The sequence below is a fragment of the Pteronotus mesoamericanus genome, unplaced genomic scaffold, assembly GCF_021234165.1.
Source record: "Pteronotus mesoamericanus isolate MK-2021 breed Mesoamerican mustached bat unplaced genomic scaffold, CSHL_Meso_final scaffold_232, whole genome shotgun sequence".
Classification (NCBI taxonomy): domain Eukaryota; kingdom Metazoa; phylum Chordata; class Mammalia; order Chiroptera; family Mormoopidae; genus Pteronotus; species Pteronotus mesoamericanus.
The window spans coordinates 4,180,975-4,200,837 of record NW_026555311.1 but is presented as its reverse complement, the minus strand read 5'-3'; positions in this window follow the sequence as shown (position 1 = coordinate 4,200,837).

The window sequence follows — 19,863 nt, the reverse complement described above, 5'->3', positions numbered from 1 at the left end:
GCAACACTTTTAAGAAGCTTTATTACACGCAAAGTAACATCCTGCGTATGTGATCGAACTAATTCTATTTCATTAGAAAGAATTAGTTCAATAGTGACAACTCTGCTAGAAATAATGTAAACATTGCACATGAGTGCTCACTTGTGCTAACTCGACTAAAATTGGAGAAACTTCCTGAGGTATACATGCCAACAGGGCCAAATTATTAGGGTGTTCAATTCAGAATTTGAAATAACCCACATGGCCATAACATTCAGAGAAAATAGTGTATTTTTATTTCCCCCAAATTATTTATTTCAAGTAATAATCTTCTCTAGGAGTGAATTACTATCATTATCATTATGTTAACATGGATGTAAGAAAGTTGAGTATTGGGAACACAAGGCACAACACTTTTAGAATTGTGTTCCAGTGAGATTTCAATCGATGCTGAAAAGAATTTATTGGGGAAAGAGGAAGGAGAAAAGTTGTCAAAGATGAAAGGGCTCTGTTTCAGGTTTATAGGTCAGCATCATCATCCCTTCATTTGTGAAGAAACTGTTCATTTTCTTTCTATTGTTGAGGTCTGTATCATATAGCATCCATAACAAAGATAGAAGTCTTCTTTGTAAAATTTTGGATTTTTTGGAATGGATTACATGTCTTCACAAACAAGTGTCTAGTTGCTATTTATCCATGGGTGACTATTTCCATATTATATGTGCACACTTATACTTGCATAGATGCATCCATGAATAATAAACTGTGGAAATGTGTGCACAAGGACATAGAAAGAGACAATACATGACAGTGGGCAGTTAATGCACTTTCATTTCCATGAGTTAGGGATAATTGCATAATTCATGAATGGCAGAGAAAAGTCACAAGTGTGAATTGCATATGGACGACTTAATATATGTTTAATGGTGTCCCTACCATGCTAGTTAAAGAATGTGTTTAAACTTACATCAATTGTAGTTTGGAATGAAACCATTTTAAGTAGCATATCAATAGGAATAAAAAAAATCTGTTCAGCATAATTTTTTTTCTAATAAGGATAGAATATTTATAATCAGTATATTCTGCTTTTGCTTAATTTGCCAGCACACTGGGTTTTTATATCTTTGTGTTAACTACGATAAATTTATATTTTATTTTATGCAAGTATTAATATAAACAAAATTGTGTCCTCTTTTTTTTTGAAATTATCTAGTGCCATCACTTAAATTGTTAAATTCACAGAAGAGGTTTAGATTATATTTATACCATGTTTAATATATACATTGTAATGATAATGTGTATTCCACAGAGAAGAGTAATTGTTAGCTGGAACTTCAGGCACCTCGGTGTTTCTTGAGATATATAATAAATATAATTTCCTATGCTTTTATTTTTCTTGGTTGGTAGATTTAAACATATTACTCAGTAATTAAATATCATTAAGAGATACTTTTAGTATTATTTACATTGCACAGACAAATGAAGTAAAGATGCTTCCATGAGAAGAGCAGTGGATTAGCAATTTAAAAAGATTTCAGAAACAAAGTGCTATCTTGTCCAATAACAACGCAGTGTTGTTACGGGAAATTTGTACTTGTATATTTGCACGCCTTTGTACATCATATATGAATATTAAATCCATATGTCCATTGACAGACCTAAAATTGTTCTGGAGAGTTACGAATTTTCATCACCAGTCTGAGGTATCAAATTTAACTTTCTGCTTTATAATTAATCTCCAATATGTAAGGAGAGTTCAATGTACTACTCTGTTTCCCCCTTTTCTGGGCCACTTCATAAATTAAAACTCATTTAGCTGTTCACATCAGTGCCCTGTGCTCCTACAGCATCCTGTGTGTCACTGTGTACCTGAAAGGAAGCAAAAACATTGAGCCTGATATCTCCAAGACAAAAGCATTCAGTATTAGATAGAAACCACTAGATATTGGTTTCCTAAGATCTGTGAAACTTAATGAAATAATATATTTCCTCATGTAGGAAAAAAAGTACTTGAGATTCAAATCTATATTAACTTACATTACATAATTGTAAAATGTACTAATATAAAATATTACAAGAAGAATAACACTTTAAGTACACAATGAACACAACACTGTGCCATTCATGAAATACAGCACCAATTTTCTGACTATCATTAAAATGTCTACAATTTGTCAACATTGTAAAGCATGCTTTTCTTCTTCTATTAACTGGAACTGACTAATTGTACGTTTACAGGATGGTTGTTGGAGATTCCATAGTCAATAATATTATAATCATTCTTGGGCAGCAGATGGGTATTTAACAGTTTGGTTCAGGTTGTCTAGGACAACAGGAATGTTGCTATGCTGCATCTCCAAGCCTCTGGGGTGAAATCAGTTGTGACAAAGCAGTGAAGATTCAATTTGTAACAGATACAACACCTTTGAAGTACTAGCTTATGATTTCACAGTGGCATTATAAGTCTCACTGCAGTATTTAAGCAGTTAGAAAGAATGTTGGTTATTAGCAGTTGAATTTTGTAAAATAGGATTTTTATTTTCTTTAAATAGCCGTAGCAGCAGTTTGTATTATCCCAGTAGAACATTTTACTGCCATGTATTAGAGTTGGCATTTTTCACGCTCCTCTTTTTCCAGGTAAATTCTTTTGTCTACAAGGCCCTGTGTTATATAAACATATTTACATATATTTACAAACATAGGCATATATAATAGTATATAATGCATCTTAAAAATTTAGTAGTATTTTATAGAAGACCAAAGGAAGAAACTCTTTGTTTCATTTCTTCCAAATAATATTTTAATGGTCAGATATCAAAGTAATGGAGACCTCACAGAATACTATATATAAGGTAATTAAAAATATATAATACCATAAAGCTCTCCATTTCCTTAATAATCCTGAAAGTACAGCCTTAGCAATACATAAAGCAATTTTGCTGTGTTACTAAATCTGATCACATCTAAATTTCCTGTCTTATCATATATCAGAAAGAGTCTGGTTCCTAAAAATAATGTCTAGAAATTTTGAGGTATGCAATAAACTGCTTCTTGATGGGGAAATGTGATCTGCACAGATGTTTTATTAGGGAAGCAGCTAAGGTTCAGGCATACAAATTTGTATACCAAAATTTTATGTAAGTTACTTAATATTAAACTTGTGTAATACCACTTTGTTTTAATGACTCTGTAGGCTTCAATGGGTTAACTTTGTAGGAGGGTCAGGTTTTATATGTTTATATTTTCTTAGCCTTGGTCAGGAGAAGTGGCTTTGCTTGCCCTTGTGCAGTGCCGGAGTGGTAGGGTTTCACTCCGTTTGAAAACCTAGCACATCCCAAGAGGTTACCTTGGTGTAGATTTCTTTCTTTCTATATTAAATCGCTCATTGTTGCAAAGTGACTGGTGCTGCTGGGCTTTGAAAAGAACTTCTAAGAGGTTAAAAAAAGCTTCTATATGAAAGGATTTTTTACTTCTGCAGACAGAATACAGTTTGCAGCTGTTTGACATGCGACAGTGATATGGATCTGATTGTATACAGTATAGCAGGAGCCGTGGATGCAGCTGGAATAGAGGTTATAAATTTTAAAAGCAATGCAGGTTTTTGCCATTAATTGGCTGCTAATAAAAGCAAACTCAATGGTTTCTAACTGTGGGAGCCTGTGGCTCTGTATCTGATATCAGGAATTCATACACATTACACAGTTTTAGTGATTCAGACCACGACTAATTGAAATATAAGGCATACTGATCAAATTTAGCATTACCAGCCTGCACTATGGTTTGGGACTGTATGGCGACAAGGTAGCATTTATTACTTATTCTCCATAACACTGCTTGATTGAAATATCTAGCTATGTTGTCAGCAGAGGCCCAGCTGGGCTTTAGTAGAGCTAATTAAGTCATTAAAAGAGGGGTCAAGCAATTTAATTCTTGCATACGAAAGTACAAAAAAGTCTTCTATTGTATTTTTTAATAAGTTGAGATTTGAATTTTTAAAGAAATTTCTTTTTAATAATAAATGCATGTACAGGTTTATTTATTGTAGTCTTAATTTAAATATATAGAGGTAAGAAATTATGAACTTGTTTATATGGTTATGTTTTTTAATAAGTACATTGTGCATGTGATTTCTGAAAGTTGTTTGATAAATTAAATATGGATTTAAGGGGTGTAGTTCCTGATACTTTTCAACTGATTATTTTAGTATGGTGATCCCTTTTTGGGAAAAATTTCAAAGATAAACTTATTGACTATATTATCCATCCTGCAAATTCTAAGTGAATATATGCTATGATGTTCCTTGTCTTGAGGGCTTTTGGGTAAAAGTATGAGGTTCCAATTGTAATTTATTTCTTTGTAACTCATCAAGTGGCTCATAAAATTCCTATTTCTCTGTTTGAGAGAGCATGTGAGCTTATTTCTGCTGAATGAATCAGTGAGGCATGGAAGCATTAATTTATCTAAGTGGACATGTGTTAACACTGTTCAAAAATATTTACAAAGTTGTGGGGGATACTGACATATTACCAAAAACACTGCTTATTTCAAAGTGCATGAATGGTATAATGATAACCTGATACAATATTTGAAAGGATGAATATTTTGCTTTATTATTTTAATAATTATGACCATTCCAATCTACATTTTCTCATTATAGTCTGCTAAGGTAAACACTGAACATAGTAGGTGCTTCAGAAATTATTAAACAACAAAGGATGAATATCTTGGATGCACAGTATCTATTGCCTTAATACTTTGAAGAACAACTGATAAATTTTGTGCCTTTTTTTCCTTGCACATTAACTCTCATTCAGTCATAGTGTCCAAAGCTAGGTTAGAAGATAGGGCACAAAGCTCAAATGTGTTCATTTTATTACTTTATATGAATGAAACTGGGAATACTTTTGGGGAAGAAATATGTTTAAATTGTATGTTGAATTAAATTAACAAAAAATTTAATTTCTACTTGTTCTGGTTTCTCGTTTGGCATGCATTTAATAATTAGTTGCATCAGTAGATGCGACTGATTCTTTTAGAGCATTTATTGTATTATTAAGAAAATTCAAAAATCAAGTAAGCAATGAGGAGAGTGATTGGAGAAGCTTAAAAAGTATGGGGAAAATTATACAAAATAGTTCAAATTACAAGTGCTGTCTTAGAAATGCTTTGAAATACTAAATGAGGTCTGCTTTATAAAAATCCTGGAAGAGAACCATAAGGAGATGCAGGTCTTATTCTAGTTTTCATACCTGCTGAGGCTCCATTTTCAGCATGAGATTGACATGCGACAACTGTTACTAATTTTTACACTTTTATTAGAGTACAGATCTAAATAAGCTACTGATATTTTGGCAGGGACTGTACATTTTCAAGTAAAATCTGCACTGGCATCACATATTTTTATGAAAATGACTTTCCAGAGGTTGAGAAACTTTGGACTATGAAATATAGCTAGTTTTTCCCTAGCTGTTACTGCTTAAAACTTTTGGAAGTAAAGTTGTGCATATGATAAATTGTATATTTCTTTTATAAGGTCCAAGACACAACTTTCCTTGCTAATACATTTAATTCTGATGGAGGATCATTGTTATTCATACCTACTAGACAGCTTCATGTAATAAATATAGTAGAGAGTGGACACTGGAGTTCCTGTTGTGGGTGTAGAGTATAGGAAACCACATATTCATAAACCAAGTCATGAAAACAGCCCTGTCTGTGATTACTGAGTAAGTTCTGTTAAAAAGAATTTCTTGTGGTGACTACACTAAAAACCATTCTTTGTCTATTTTATTACTAGTTATTCAGTTCATATCTCAGGTCTTCTTTTCTAGAGAAGAGTAAAACCATGCCCTACTCAGAGTCATACTAACAAACCCAGGTATAATTTATTGGGCCTAAAGCTAACATGAGAAATGTATTCTTTGTACCAAAGAAAAAAACAAAACTTTTTTATCTTTTGTAAAGGCAACCTTTTTGGTCACAGATTGTTTAGTAATAATAATTCTTACATAAGCCATTTGAAAGGCACATTTAATTAGGCCAAAGAATGATAATATTTTTTGAAGGGTAATTCTCCCTGTGCTCAGTTAAAAGGAGTTTCTGCAAATCAGAGTGACAGACATATTCCTTGTCAACTCTTCTGGACTGACTCTTCTGTACACTGGATCTCCTGCCTGTCTCTCTGAGTAGCCCTCACCGGGAGCCATACAGGAGGATCCTCACTGATCAAAGACTATCAATCTTCACAGATAAATTAGAACACACATGAAGGTTTCAGCTGTTTCCCAAAACATTTTCAAGAGCTCTGTTGTTAACTGGATTCAAATAATTAAAAAATGTTTTTAAGAAGTTCCTGTCTCTCCTCAAAAACACACTGTTTACAGTTTTTTTCAAAACTTTAAAACCCACAATTTTTGTTATCAATTTAAAATATGTATCTCATTTTTTTGAGTCCCAAAAGTTTACAATTTCTTATCATGCATTGAGTGTAAGGAATGGGAGTATGGAATATGACTGAAGACCAAAAGTCTGGTCTCAAAGGAATTCTAGCTCAATTTTAAAATCAGAAGTTATGGAAGGTTTTGGGTAAGCCTGCGAATCTCTGGGCACCTGTCCAAAATGAACCTCTCTAAGTCTTTTGAAGTCTACCCATCACTAATATACACAGTACAGTCTAATCCAGCTGTCTGCCCCTTTTCCTGTTTCCCTTTCTTCAATCTGTCCTGAGGTACCAGTAGCTACATACTGCGGGAGATGTTTGGTAGGATGAATATTGCTTCTTGGAACTGTTCCCACACAGTGTATCTGGGGTTTTGTTTGGGGGAGTTAGCGTGGGGGAGAACAGGTAATACTTTAGTCATTTGTCTTTCTGGCTGACATACATTTACACCATAATAATTCCTACCCAACTTTCAAATTACAAACTATTTTAGTTATCAGTAATAACAATAATATCTTTGCAAGATATGTTTTCCATTTCAACAAAAGATCATACAATTTTAAAGAGCAGTACAGATTCACAGATGAAAGTAAACAAATATAATTTCAGAAAATTAAATTAACACCTTTTAATACCACAACGTTTATATTATATACTATTGAAATATTTACATGGCTTAAGTCAGTGAAATTTTTAATTTTTTAAAAACATTTTACAGCTGATAGTTTGGTTACTGACCATACTACTCTAATTTATATTTATTTCAAATATTTTTTGTTAACATAATTTTTGGACAGGGATAAATTTTGGGTAAAGATAAAAAATTAAATTACAGCAAACTAAAATCTGAGCATAGTTTTTAAGAAATCATTGTGATACACACATTGAAAAATTCAGATTGTGGTTAGAAGATATTTGAACTCACCAACATACTTAAAATAGTCTGTCTTTTGAGCATATCTCCTATCTTGGTCATTTTAAGTATATAAGTTCATAATTGGATATTTAATTTTTTGAGACCTTTTTATTGAATTGTTTCTGAAACGGAAATTCTTTAAATATTTCTACGCGTATCTTCTAAAAACAGTAGCGGAGTCAATGTAAAGTATTTTATGTTATCACAGAACCCCGTACAAGTTAACTAAAAACACAGAGTGAGAACAGAGAAGCCAGTTTCATCACTGCTCTGACCTTTTAATAAAACCCCATTTTATGTAAATAAAAGATTGATGAGTTGGAGGAAGAAGGATCATGACTGGGGAATAGACTGCAAGTCCAGGTAAAGAAAATACTGTAGTCTTTCCCTTTTAATCTCTCCACAATGTCTTTCTTCTTGTTTTTCTTTTCCTGTTTGAGATCAAAATCCCAAAATACTGTGCAAGTCTTTTGAGCAGATCACCACACTAAGCATTATAAAGAGCTATAGATAGAAAAAAGTGTATTTAAAATTTAAAAAAATAAGTGAACAAATCAAACAGACACACCATACACACACACATACGAAAATACTGTTTAGAAATCTGGGTTAGGAAATATAGTCAATAATAGTGTAATAACTATGTATGTTGTCCATGTAGGTACTGGAAATATCGGGGAACTTGGTAAAGTATATGATTGTCTAACCACTATACTGTATACCTGAAACTAATATGAAATAATATTGAATACAAACAGTAATTGAGAAAAAATTTAAAAATTAGCAAAAAGAAATCTGGGTTATAATCTCTGTTCTACCCTATAATATCAAACAAGTTACACAATTTTCTCATATATATGTATATGTACATACACACACACGTGTGTGTGTGTGTGTGTGTGTGTGTGTGTGTGTGTGTACCCAAATACCTTTTGGTTCATTAGGAGACTTAGATGGTCAAATGTCTGCTAAGGAACTCTGAAGATTCAATTTCATCTAAAATTGCAACAGGGGCTTGTGGGAAACTACAAGTTGATCCTAAAATGCATATGGAATAGGAAAGACAAAGAAAAACCAAGACACGTTCTGAAGATTGTGAATAAGAAAGTACTGGTGCCATTGGGTGTAGTAATCAAGATGAAGTGTTACTGAAATAGCGGTAGACAAACAGGCCAGAATGGCGAGCCTGTACCAATACCCCTTCCACATGGAGACTTGGGGTAGAACAGAGACTGCTTTATGGGTCTGTGGGGAAATGAAACATCAGTTAAAAAAAATAAAATAAAATGACACTAGGTCAAGTGGTTTAGCCACATGGAAAAATAAAGAGACATAAAATTTTAGATAAATTAAATACCTGAAGGTAAAAAGCAGAAGTTTAAATCTTTTAGAAGAAACTATTGGAAAAAATATAGTATCATAAAATAAAGGCATTTCTTCAGAACTAAAAAAATCACAAATCATAAGGAAAAAGGTTGTTGTATTTGAATACATATAGATACTAAAAATTTCTGTATACCAAAGGATTCTATAAAAATAGGAAAAGATAAAGCAAATCTAGAAGAAGATATTTGTGATATATATGTGATAATCACTTAACATACAACATATATAAAGAATATCTACAAATCAAGAATAAAAAGACATACAGCCCAATTGAAAATGGATAAAGAATATGACCAAGAACTTTTCAGCAGACTAATACAGGAAAAAAAAACAACAACAACAGATGAGAAGATGCTTAGAGCCATGAAATGTAGATTATAAGAAATATAATATACTATTAACATCGATTGGGTTGACAGAAATTAAAAATCTGCAAAATAGTGAGCATTGATGAGGATATGGAGAAGTTGAAACTTAAGTACTGCATAAGTGCTTAATATAATTTTGAACTTTACAGAATATTTGGTATTCTATCAGACTGGACAGGCTACATTTTTTCAGGAGAGCTTAGTAAATGGATGTGGTGATAAGAAGATAAAAGAAATACTCTTTTACTTGCATATAAGGCAATATGAAAAGATGTTTATTCTAGCATGCTTTGTCATAAGAAAAAAATAAAACATCTTAAATTTCCATCAGTGCCCATTGCCTAAATAAATTGTTGTGTAATCATGCAATAGAAAACAATGGATCAGTTCAGATAAATTAATTTGAGGTAGATGTATCAAACAGGATAAAACTAGAAAACCTAATAATAAGTGAAAATGTAGTTTGCAGAATCATATACAATATAATTTATAAAGTTAAAGAAAGCATTATGTCTTATTTATAAAAAGATATATATGTAGATAAAAACATGAATGTAAAATATATGCACCAACTTCAGGGTATTTCCTAAATCCATAGAGGGAGAAGAAGAGGGAAATGTGATATGAAGTATGTTCAAAGGGATTACAACTCTATTTGTAATATTTTGTATTTTAAAAAATGCAAATAGCCTTGACTGGTGTGGCTCCGTGGGTGGGGTATCATCCAGCAAACAGAAAGGTCCCCTGCTTGATTCCAGGTCAGGGCACATGCCTGGGTTGTGGGCCAGGTTCCTGGTTGTGGGCATGGGAGAGGCAATCAGTCTATGTCTCTTCTACACATCAATGTTTCGCTCCCTCTTGTTCTCCCTCCTTTCCCCTCTCTCTAGAAATACATAAATAAAATCTTTTAAGCATGCAAATATGCAATATGTTAAGCAATTGATATATTTTTAACATAAGCAATATGTTAAGAATTGTTTACACATGATATTCTGTACATTTTTCTGTTTGATCCAAATATTTAAATTTTCGGTAAATTTTTGAGGCAATTGTTACATACTGCCTGCCTATTTAAAATAATTACTAAAAATTAAATGAATTATATTAAGAAGTTAGTGTTTTTACAATTTAGAAGCTTGGAGGGAGAGCCATGCAAAGATGGAACCAGACCTCATGGGAGAGGGCTGGCCAGCTGCAGGTGCTGTCTCTTAGGGAGGCCGGACTGGGAGGATGGAAGGACTATACACTGGAGACACCTTTTGATACTGAAATAAGCTGCCACTGCCAGATTGAAGAATCATTACTGACGTCATGCTAGTGAAACAAGGGCCTACCCCCTTGCCCCTTTTGCAGCCTCCCAGTCTTTTTCTGATGCCCTCTAATGTCAGATCTTAACAGGGAGCAACTTCAAAGCTGTAATGCAGTATTCAGAGTCTTAGCCCCCAGAATTACAAAACAGAGCACAGAAGGGTGGTTTTAAAACTGAGAGACAATAAGTTGATAATGGCCCTATTTCTCAACCTACTTCTGTCTTCATTCAAAACTCTAGATTATCATTTTATTTATAACACTACAAGTAGGGGCTACTTATTCTTCCACGGTCCACTTTATATGGCCCTGCGAGAAGTCAGCATTATTCCAGACTCCCCCTGTGGCTACTTTTCTGGCGAGTCCATTCCCACCCTCCTGTAAACCCACATCATGAATAAATCCTCTATTATTTCTCCCGTTTGGGGCTTCCACTGGTTTCATTCCCACACTCAAAAACTTTGGCAAGTGACTCTGCCTTTCTCTGTACCTGAACTCTTGCCACAGTCTTGAAGGACAACAGTGTTTACGTGAAAACCTGAAAGAGACCGACAGCGCAGAGTACTCCCATCTCCTGGACTTCAAACCCACCATTTTGACCTCATTAAAGCACCCACCCCAACTCTTCCACCTTAGGTTTTGTGATTTCCTGAACATTCTCTCATTGTCAAATCTCCATTTCTATTTCTTCATGCTTTTAGAATAACCACATAATTATTTCTCTCTCCCAGAATCTTCCTTCCATTTTGCTTGTTTTCTGGCTTTGTGAAATCACACTGTCTTCCTTTAACTCTTTACTTTCCTCCTTGTCAGTAAATACCTCCCTGGGTTTACTCTTTATCTTATTTGCCTTAGACCCTGAGAATAACATGTCAACAATATTTTTATGTCACTTCTTACTACCCCCTCTAGTCTTATTCTCTGACTGTAGGCATCTTGCTGACCACCAATCCTGGATTGATGCAGGGATCTAAGCTCTTGACTCCTGCACCAGAAAGGCCATTGGGACAGCTCCTGATTCCTCCCTTTCGGCCAGATTCTTGAAAGTATCGTCTGCTCTTGCTGTTTCTGTCTTCATCTCTGCCCACTGCAGTATTTCCATTACTTTGATGAATCTTCTCTTGTTTAAGGTAAGAATGACATAATTTTATAATCAGTGAAAACTTTTCAACCATTATTATACGTGTTCTCTGAATTTATTTAACACTATTGAATTTTTCCTTTTTTAAACTCTGTGCATGTTTGGTTTCTGTGTTGTTTTCTTCAGATCTTCTACCCTTTTGCTCTTGTTTCTCAGTGCACGTTTCAACCTTTTATTCTTCAGTCTGAATCTTAAATATTGGAGTTCTATAATTTTTTCTCATTTTATAGGTTTCTTTTACTGAGTGATGCTTTTTATTCCTCTAGTTTCTATGATCACAAACACACAATTGACACTTTATCTCTTCTGACTCCAACCATGCACATCTACATTTCTGCTGATGTTCTATATCTACCTTGACCTATTCCATTCTGTTTGTTATTCTTCCCACTCGGTTTATCAAGCCAGAATATGGATATTGGATTAAATCCCATTCTTTCCTTCTTTTTCATTCTGCATATTTAAGTAATACAAAGTCTTAGAGTCTGCTTTCTGAAAACCTTTCAAATAAGGTCCTTTCTCTTCTAATCCATTCTCCACACTGCTATGAAAGTAATATTTTAAAATATAAACATTAATCTTTTTGCCGGACATCGCCTTACAGTTCTTCACCACCTACAGAATGCCTTCCAACGTATACAAGCCTCTTTAGAGTCTGGTTCCTGCCTCATCACCTTTCCCTCCCCTTTTAGGGTCCATGTTGCGGCCATTCTGGACTTTTTGCCTATCCCCAAATACATACTGCATTTTCACATTTCTCTGTGTTTGCAGTGTTGTTCCCTTTATCTGGAATAACTTTTCTTTCCTTCCTCTGAATCCTCACTTAGTCTTCTTGGAAACTTTCAGCCTCCCTTCTTAGCTTTTAAGTCTTAAATTTTTTCCTCTGAAGCCCATGGACACATCATATTTAACCATAAGAACATGTGACTTGGTATCATCCATACATGATTTTCAAGGCTAGATCTGCCCTGATATAATTCGTAAGTAATCTTGATGAGCCTTTAAAATTCAGTGATGACATAAACTTCCTTGATTTATTAGATAGTATTACATACAATAAGTGATAATAGAGATGAAGGAGATAAAAACCCAGTCAGTGCTGGGTATCTAGAAGACACTTAATCAGTAGTTGTTATCATTATTGTGATTGTGAATATTAATGATAAGTGACAGTTTTAGCAGTACATTACAGGCACTATCATCCAGCATTAGCTACTACATCTTACAGATTCTATATTGGCATATGTAGTTCAATTAATTTTTGTTTGTATCCTTTATTCAAAAATAGTGGCCTCATTGCTATTTAACTTAATTATGCCAAATTTCATTGCTGAGAGGATTTGAAGCAGTTTATAAAAAGAGATATATAATAATGGAATACAATTTCTAGGTATAAACATTATGAAACAAAGGAAAAATGGGTAGGAAAGTAAAGTAAAACCAGAGTAAAGTAGTTCACAAAAATGTATGCCATATACTCATATGTAGTTCTCGGGATACATAACAGATTTATCTCTGAGCTTCCTAGTGGCCAGAGCAAAGAGGGAAACAAAATTCACAATATCTACCAGGGAAAAATTAAGAAGTTACTGAGGATAAGCATAGTTTTTCCTGAAACTGAGAAATTTCTTTGATGCATTCATAAAAAGTGACACTGTGATGTACTGTAAACACTTGGTAGTCAAATTGTTGTTCTTGGTCCAATATCACCTGGGAGCTTGTTAGACATGTGGCATGTAAGGCCCTATTCAAACCTACTAAAGTTAAATCCACATTTTAACAAGACCCCCAGCCTTATATGTACATTAAAGCTTGAGAGGTGCTGCTACAGAGTACAATATTTTCAACAACTTCCCTTAAATAAATTAGGGAGCTTGGTGGTGGTGTTTATTTACATGTTTAAGCTTTAGATTCAAAATATATAGAAAAACACTGTACAACATGTAATCTAATTTACAGATTTGGCATATTTTTGTATATTTTCTAATATGTGTTTCATTTATCTTTAATGAAGAAATTAAACCCATTCTTTTCATTCACCTTCCCCTGCCATCCTCCTTGAAGGTAATCATTACAATGAGTTTGGGGAGCATCATTCCCATGCAGACTTTTATAGTTTACCACTTTTTATGTCTCCATAAAGTATCATTATTAAAAACTACTTCTTTTGAAGATTTTTAAAAGGAACCCAGGACAAGGAATGAAAACATAATTCAGTAAGAGCAACTAGCACAAAATACAGGATCTGGGTGAGAGAAGTGCTTTCTGGCTTAATTCCAGGAGATAATTTAGATTATGCAACTATGGGAATGGGTGGGGAAAATAATCATTGGGCAAAATATTGTTTTCGTAATGGAGAAGATTTGGACATAGAGAATTCAATTTAGTGGCTAAAGGATAGTACCGATGTGTCAGTATTAAATTCCAATTCTTCTTTAAATTTCACTTTAAGGAAGATATGTTTATCAGCTTTCACTCTATTTTTGTCTTTAGAAATTGCTCCACCTGACAGGCAAGTGCTAGGTGTGAGAGACCACTGAGCTGGGGGGAAAGTTTCTATATCATCCTAGGGGAAAGTGGCAAGAGCCTGAGGGAATGGAGCTGGTCTTGGGAGAAGAAAGAGAAAGGGAGGTAAAGCAATCTAGATCAGGGGAAGGGCAGGGAACTGGCCTGGCTAACACCCAGTGCATTCTTTCCTCCACACTCATCCTTGAATTGTCCTACCCTGCTATTCTCCCGTTCTCTGGAAAATTCTTCCCCCTCTTCTCTAAATTCTATAATGATTACATCAGGATCTTCTTCTAAATGACATCCAGACCAATTCTGGAGAAAATACATTAGATTAGTCAATATTGAAATGTAGTAAATGTAGAAAATAAGTTCAAATTGACTAGTAAGCCAAGAAAAGATAGGTAAAATGACCACAAAATACCTTGGGAGAGTTTTAAACCTAAGGAGAAGTGGTCCCAACTTTGTTTAACTCTAAGCAGATTTAATTCTCTAGGTATACCTTAAGTATAAATTATTCTGAGTTCAAGCAATTTTTAAATGCTCATAGTAGCAGTACTGCACACACACACAAAAGCATTTTGGCACTTCAAAACAAAACAGAATCCCAACTTCTGAAAACTGGTGATGCAATCCCTAATTATGTTCTCTGGAAGAAAATGGAATGCAGATATTTTTAGTACATCCAAAGGCAGAATCAGTAGTCCATATTCAGCATTTCAAAGACCCTCATGAAAATTGTGCATTTACTCATCATAAAACTATGCAGGATAACAAAAACGTAAACATTAAAAATTGAGTGACTATGATAATCTGTGTTATGTATTGTGTTACTGTTTGGTAACCTCTATGTGCTCTCTTTTGCTAATCAAGACTGAATAGCTGTGGAGGGCTTTATAGGGAATTTGGAGGCAGTGGTGGTAGGAATGAATCAAAAGATATCTTGGATACAAGAATGCTCTGGACCACTAGACTAGATGTTCACTAGGATCCTGACTCCCATGAACATTCTCCAGTCTGTTGGTGAGGTTGTCCATCTCTCTTCTAAAAAATCTCTCTCACATCGAGCCATAGTGGGAGGTTCTCCACCTCTGTGTCAAGGGTGAAAGATAAATTGCACCGACATATGAGGTTTATTATTATTAATTATCTTATTTTTTCTGAATATTTGTTTTGACATAGTATAAGTCCCCAAAGATAAAGGTAGATATTTCAGGATTTCATTATATTCTTTTTTTCTCTCTTTTAAACTACTATTCTATAAAACCTCCCTAGAAAAGTGAAACTAAATACAATAAAGTAAATGCAGTACAGAATATGCTTAGGATTTTTATGCTTGGAGAAATGATGTTAAATTTCTCACTTAGATATATTTCTTAAAGAAAGATGATTATTTCAATGTGGCACCAATGAAGTTCCCTTTCCATCCATCTGGTAGACTGTAGCCATTTTTGATGTAATGCCTTTGTGATACTGAAAAGTCACAACTTGTCCTAAGCTGCATTTAGGCTTTAAATCTCTCTTTCAAAGCTCTCTTTATTTTCATTAAGCCCCTTCTTTTTAACTCAGGTGATGTATTTGTGTTTAGAAATGTATAACTTTGGCTGTCTTGGCTATTTTTCCCTCATGCAGATTTTATGTTGGTAAATGTGCACTAAAGGGCATTTTTATAATTACTTGTTTAATCTGGAAGCTCTGTACACTTTGTATGCACCTCAGCACAGTTCCTAGCTCAGGTATTAATAGTGTTTTTTGATGCGTTGATGAGGTTGATATTGGTGGTGATGAAAAGAAAATGAGAATAAAGTCAGCATTGAGAGACTTAGGAACAGAGCAGAAGTATGTTTTCATCTTTACATAAAGTGCATTGCAGGAAAAGATAAGTTTAATGCTTTTAGAATATCTGTAGATTCATGCTGTAAACACACTCATGGCTACTTGCTTGCTGACTTAAAACAGGCATAGGCTAGATTCTAGATGCTAGTTTTGTAGGTATTTGTTCTTATAAGGCTGGAAAGAAAATCATCTTTCTGTATCATTTTATAATTTAAAAATTAAATAATTATTTTTTCTAATTAAGAGTTTATAAGGAGCCACTAGAGATCATTCAGCTCTGTTTTTAGATGGACCAGTTTATATTATTCCAAAGAGAAGAGAATATATTTTGTTTTTAAAAAGCTTATAATAAAGGTTAGTTTTGCCTATTCCAGGATATAAATGTCACCAAATAAATTCCTTGATTTTACTCTATAGAAGTTATCATAGATATTTGTGCTGTTCTTTGTCTCCATGTGTTCCTTAAAGTAGTATACTATTGCTCCTTTCCCCAAAAGTGCACAATAAAAACTTTTAATGGTTACTGCTATCAAGGTCTGTCCGGAAAAGTCCAGCCACTGTTAACATGAGAACAGTTTGCGCCACATCGATGTAAACTGGCAGCCAAGGACAGTGGACTGGAACATGCATGCATGAACAATGTTGTCTTCTCTATACTAGTCAATGGGGATAGTAGACAACATTGATTGAGCATGTGTACTGTGGGGCCAAAACATTCAAAGTGACTGAGTGAGTGGAACAACGAATCTCCATCAAATTTTGCATTGTTTAAACATTCCTCTGTTCAGATGATTCAGAAAACCGCAGCTATGGGCAACTGGTGATTTGCAGCTTCATCACAACAATGCACCCGCTCATGCATCACCTCTTGTGCAGTTTTTTTGGTGAAACTTGAAATCACTGAGGTGATTCAGCTCTTCTACAACCCAGATTTGGCACCCTGTAACTTCTGGTTTTTCCTAAAAACCTTTGAAAGGGAAGAGATTTCACACTACCCATGAGATTCAGGAAAATATGATGGGGCAGCTCATGGTGACTGGGAGAACCATGTGAGTTCACAAGATACCATTGAAGAGAACAGAGGTGTCATTGTCGTAAGTACAGTGTTTATTGTATCTTGTATCTTCTTCAATAAATGTCTCTATTTTTCATATTATATAGCTAGATGCCTTCTAGACAGACTTCATATATTGTAGGCTAGTTTTTACTTTTCTTAACCTGCCATATTACTGGTCTATTGTCCTTGCTACTCAGGCTCTCGGAAACTATTTTGTTCCCTCTAGCTCTCCATTTTGTGAACTACAGCCTAACCTAGGTTCTAGAAATGTGGGTTAAGTATTTGGATGACTTGGCCTGGTTTCTTTCAACCTTTTATTAGACCTTGACCAAAAGTGAAATATTGAACTGAATCATATGGGGTGCCTATAAACAATAAGTATATCAGGACCTGCCATAGATCGTGTGTGAGTGTTATCAGAGAATATACATTTTAACAAATTCCAAAGTGACTCCTATTTATTCATGTGAAGAACAAGTGAATTGGTAATATCTTATACTGTTTTCATAGCCTTCTATTTTGACCAGAAAACTATAGCTGATCATTAGTATATCCCCTTAGACTCCAGCTAATCTCTGAATAGGAAAACTTAAATAGCAATATTGTGACAAATTGGTCTGTAGGTTACTAAGCTGTCTTCTGTCCTGAGGTTCATGTGAGGTCTCCCTGGAATGATGGGAGCTTGGAGATAGCAGGGCAGTCTTTCTAGTACAGTTATTTTGCCCAGCTTTTGACTGGATGTAATTTCACTCATTCTTGTTTTTTTCTAGCTCAAATAGAAAGGTATAAGAATGTTCTGGGTCTACTCACTACCAGCCTTAGACTGGAATGTAATACTTTCTCTAAAAAATGAGACTGAAGATATTAAAGTGCTGATAATGGAAAAAAAAATACAATTTCTTCATCTTCCTCCCAGCCATGGTAGACATTTATGTGCATTAACGGTCATTCTTCTCTTTTCTCCATTTCTTAAAATGGAAGTGGCATTACCCACTCCCTCCAAGCTAGGGATTTTTCTTCCATCAGTGCTCGATATCCCATTTCTCCCAATCTCTAAGTGACTTTGATTGATCATCTGCATTTCCTGGATCATCAGTAACTTCTTATAGGTTCCTTCCCTTCACCTTTTGTTTTAAGATTATATTTATTTTTAGAGAGAGGGGAAGGGAGGGAGAAAGAGAGGGAAACATCAATGTGTGATTGCCTCTTGCATGCCCCCTGCTGGGCACTTGGCCTGCAGTCCAGGCATGTACCCTGACTGGGAATTGAACCAGCGACCCTGTGGTTGACAGACTGGCACTCAAACCACTGAGCCACGTCAGCCAGGGCTCCTTTCAGGTTTTTCCCATCCTCAAATCTTTCTCATCTTTTCAAAACAAATTTCTCTCCTAACATTTCCTTTATTTCCCTCTTCCTATTAATAGTCTAACAGTGAAAGTATTATTGACAATCTTATTTTACTTCCATATTCTTTACATTTTTTGCTGACCCACTATAATTTGATTTGGGGGCCATCACACCACTAAAATTGCTTTGCCAGTCACAAAGTTCTCTATGATAACTTCAATAAACATTTCTCGGTCTTTTTCTCATTTGTTATCTTGGCAGTATGTGATATCATTGACCATTTCACCTGCCCTGGAATACTTCCTTTTTACTTAAGTGACATCCTTAGCCCTCCCTCATCTGCCACTCCACTTTTCTTTCTGGCCATTCTACACACATTCCAGTTCTTTGAGTGACACAGACTCTCTTTTATCTGAGCCTTCTCATCTGCACTTCCCTCTATCTAAAACTGTTTCTTTCCTCTTCATTTTGCTGTCTCCAACCTGTTCTCTAATTCCCCTTCCACACTGCTTTCTCTGTTTCTTCTAGTGTGCATAAAGTTGTTTCTCCTATTCACTCCCATATAACTCCTCACATGGAAATATTTTCACTGACCATTAATTACCCATTTGTCTATATTCCTCACTGGAATATTAACTACCTAAGCCTAAGAACTGTGTCAATTGTTTTCACTGACATTTCTCTAGTCCCAGTAGCCTTACTGTAGTGACTGACACATGGGTCAAATAGAAGCATAATCAATATGAAGAGTCTAAATTCATAGAACTACACATGCACGTAGACATACACTTATACATGCACATCTATGGTTCTATGGATACTGTGAGAAATATGTCAGCATTTCATCTTTACACTTTACTTTTTAATCAGTAAGATATGTTCACAAAAGATTGCAATAAAGAACAGTAAATGGCCTTGGTCAGTGTGGCTCAGTTGGAGTGTCATCCTATAAAGTGAAGGTTAGCAGGTTCAATTCGTGGATGGGGCATATACCTAAGTTGTGAATTCAGTCCCCAGTCAGGGCACGTACGAAAGGACACTGATCAATGCTTTTCTCTTGCATTGATGTTTTTTCCCCTGTTTCTCCTCCTCCATTCCCCTCTCTCTAAAATCAATAATCATGTCCTCTGGTAAGGAAAAAAAAAAGAACAGTGAATGCTTGGAGAAAAATGTATGATACAAACAATATGTATGTTAAGAAAAAGGCAATTGCATGATTAGTTGAGGTGAGCAGTATATAGAAAAAAAATTCCTTTCAAACTTAACCTTAAAGGTTTTGATAGGTAGATATAGGAAGAAGGTGGTTCCTGAGAAAGGCAACACTGAAATAGAAAAGCACAGAGCAAAACTAAGAGGGAGGTGGGGGGAGAGAGAGAGAGAGAGAGAGAGAGAGAGAGAAAGACAAGCCAGGTACTCAGTTTAAGGATATGCTATGGGCAAAACACTGGGAACTGTGGCAGGGTGTGGAAGTTTGTAAAAGAGAAATAGAGTGTAATGCTTACTCTTTAGTAAGTGGGAAACAAAGTGTAGAAAATCACAATTTTGTCCACATGCTAAGCTAAAGTATAAAATTATTAA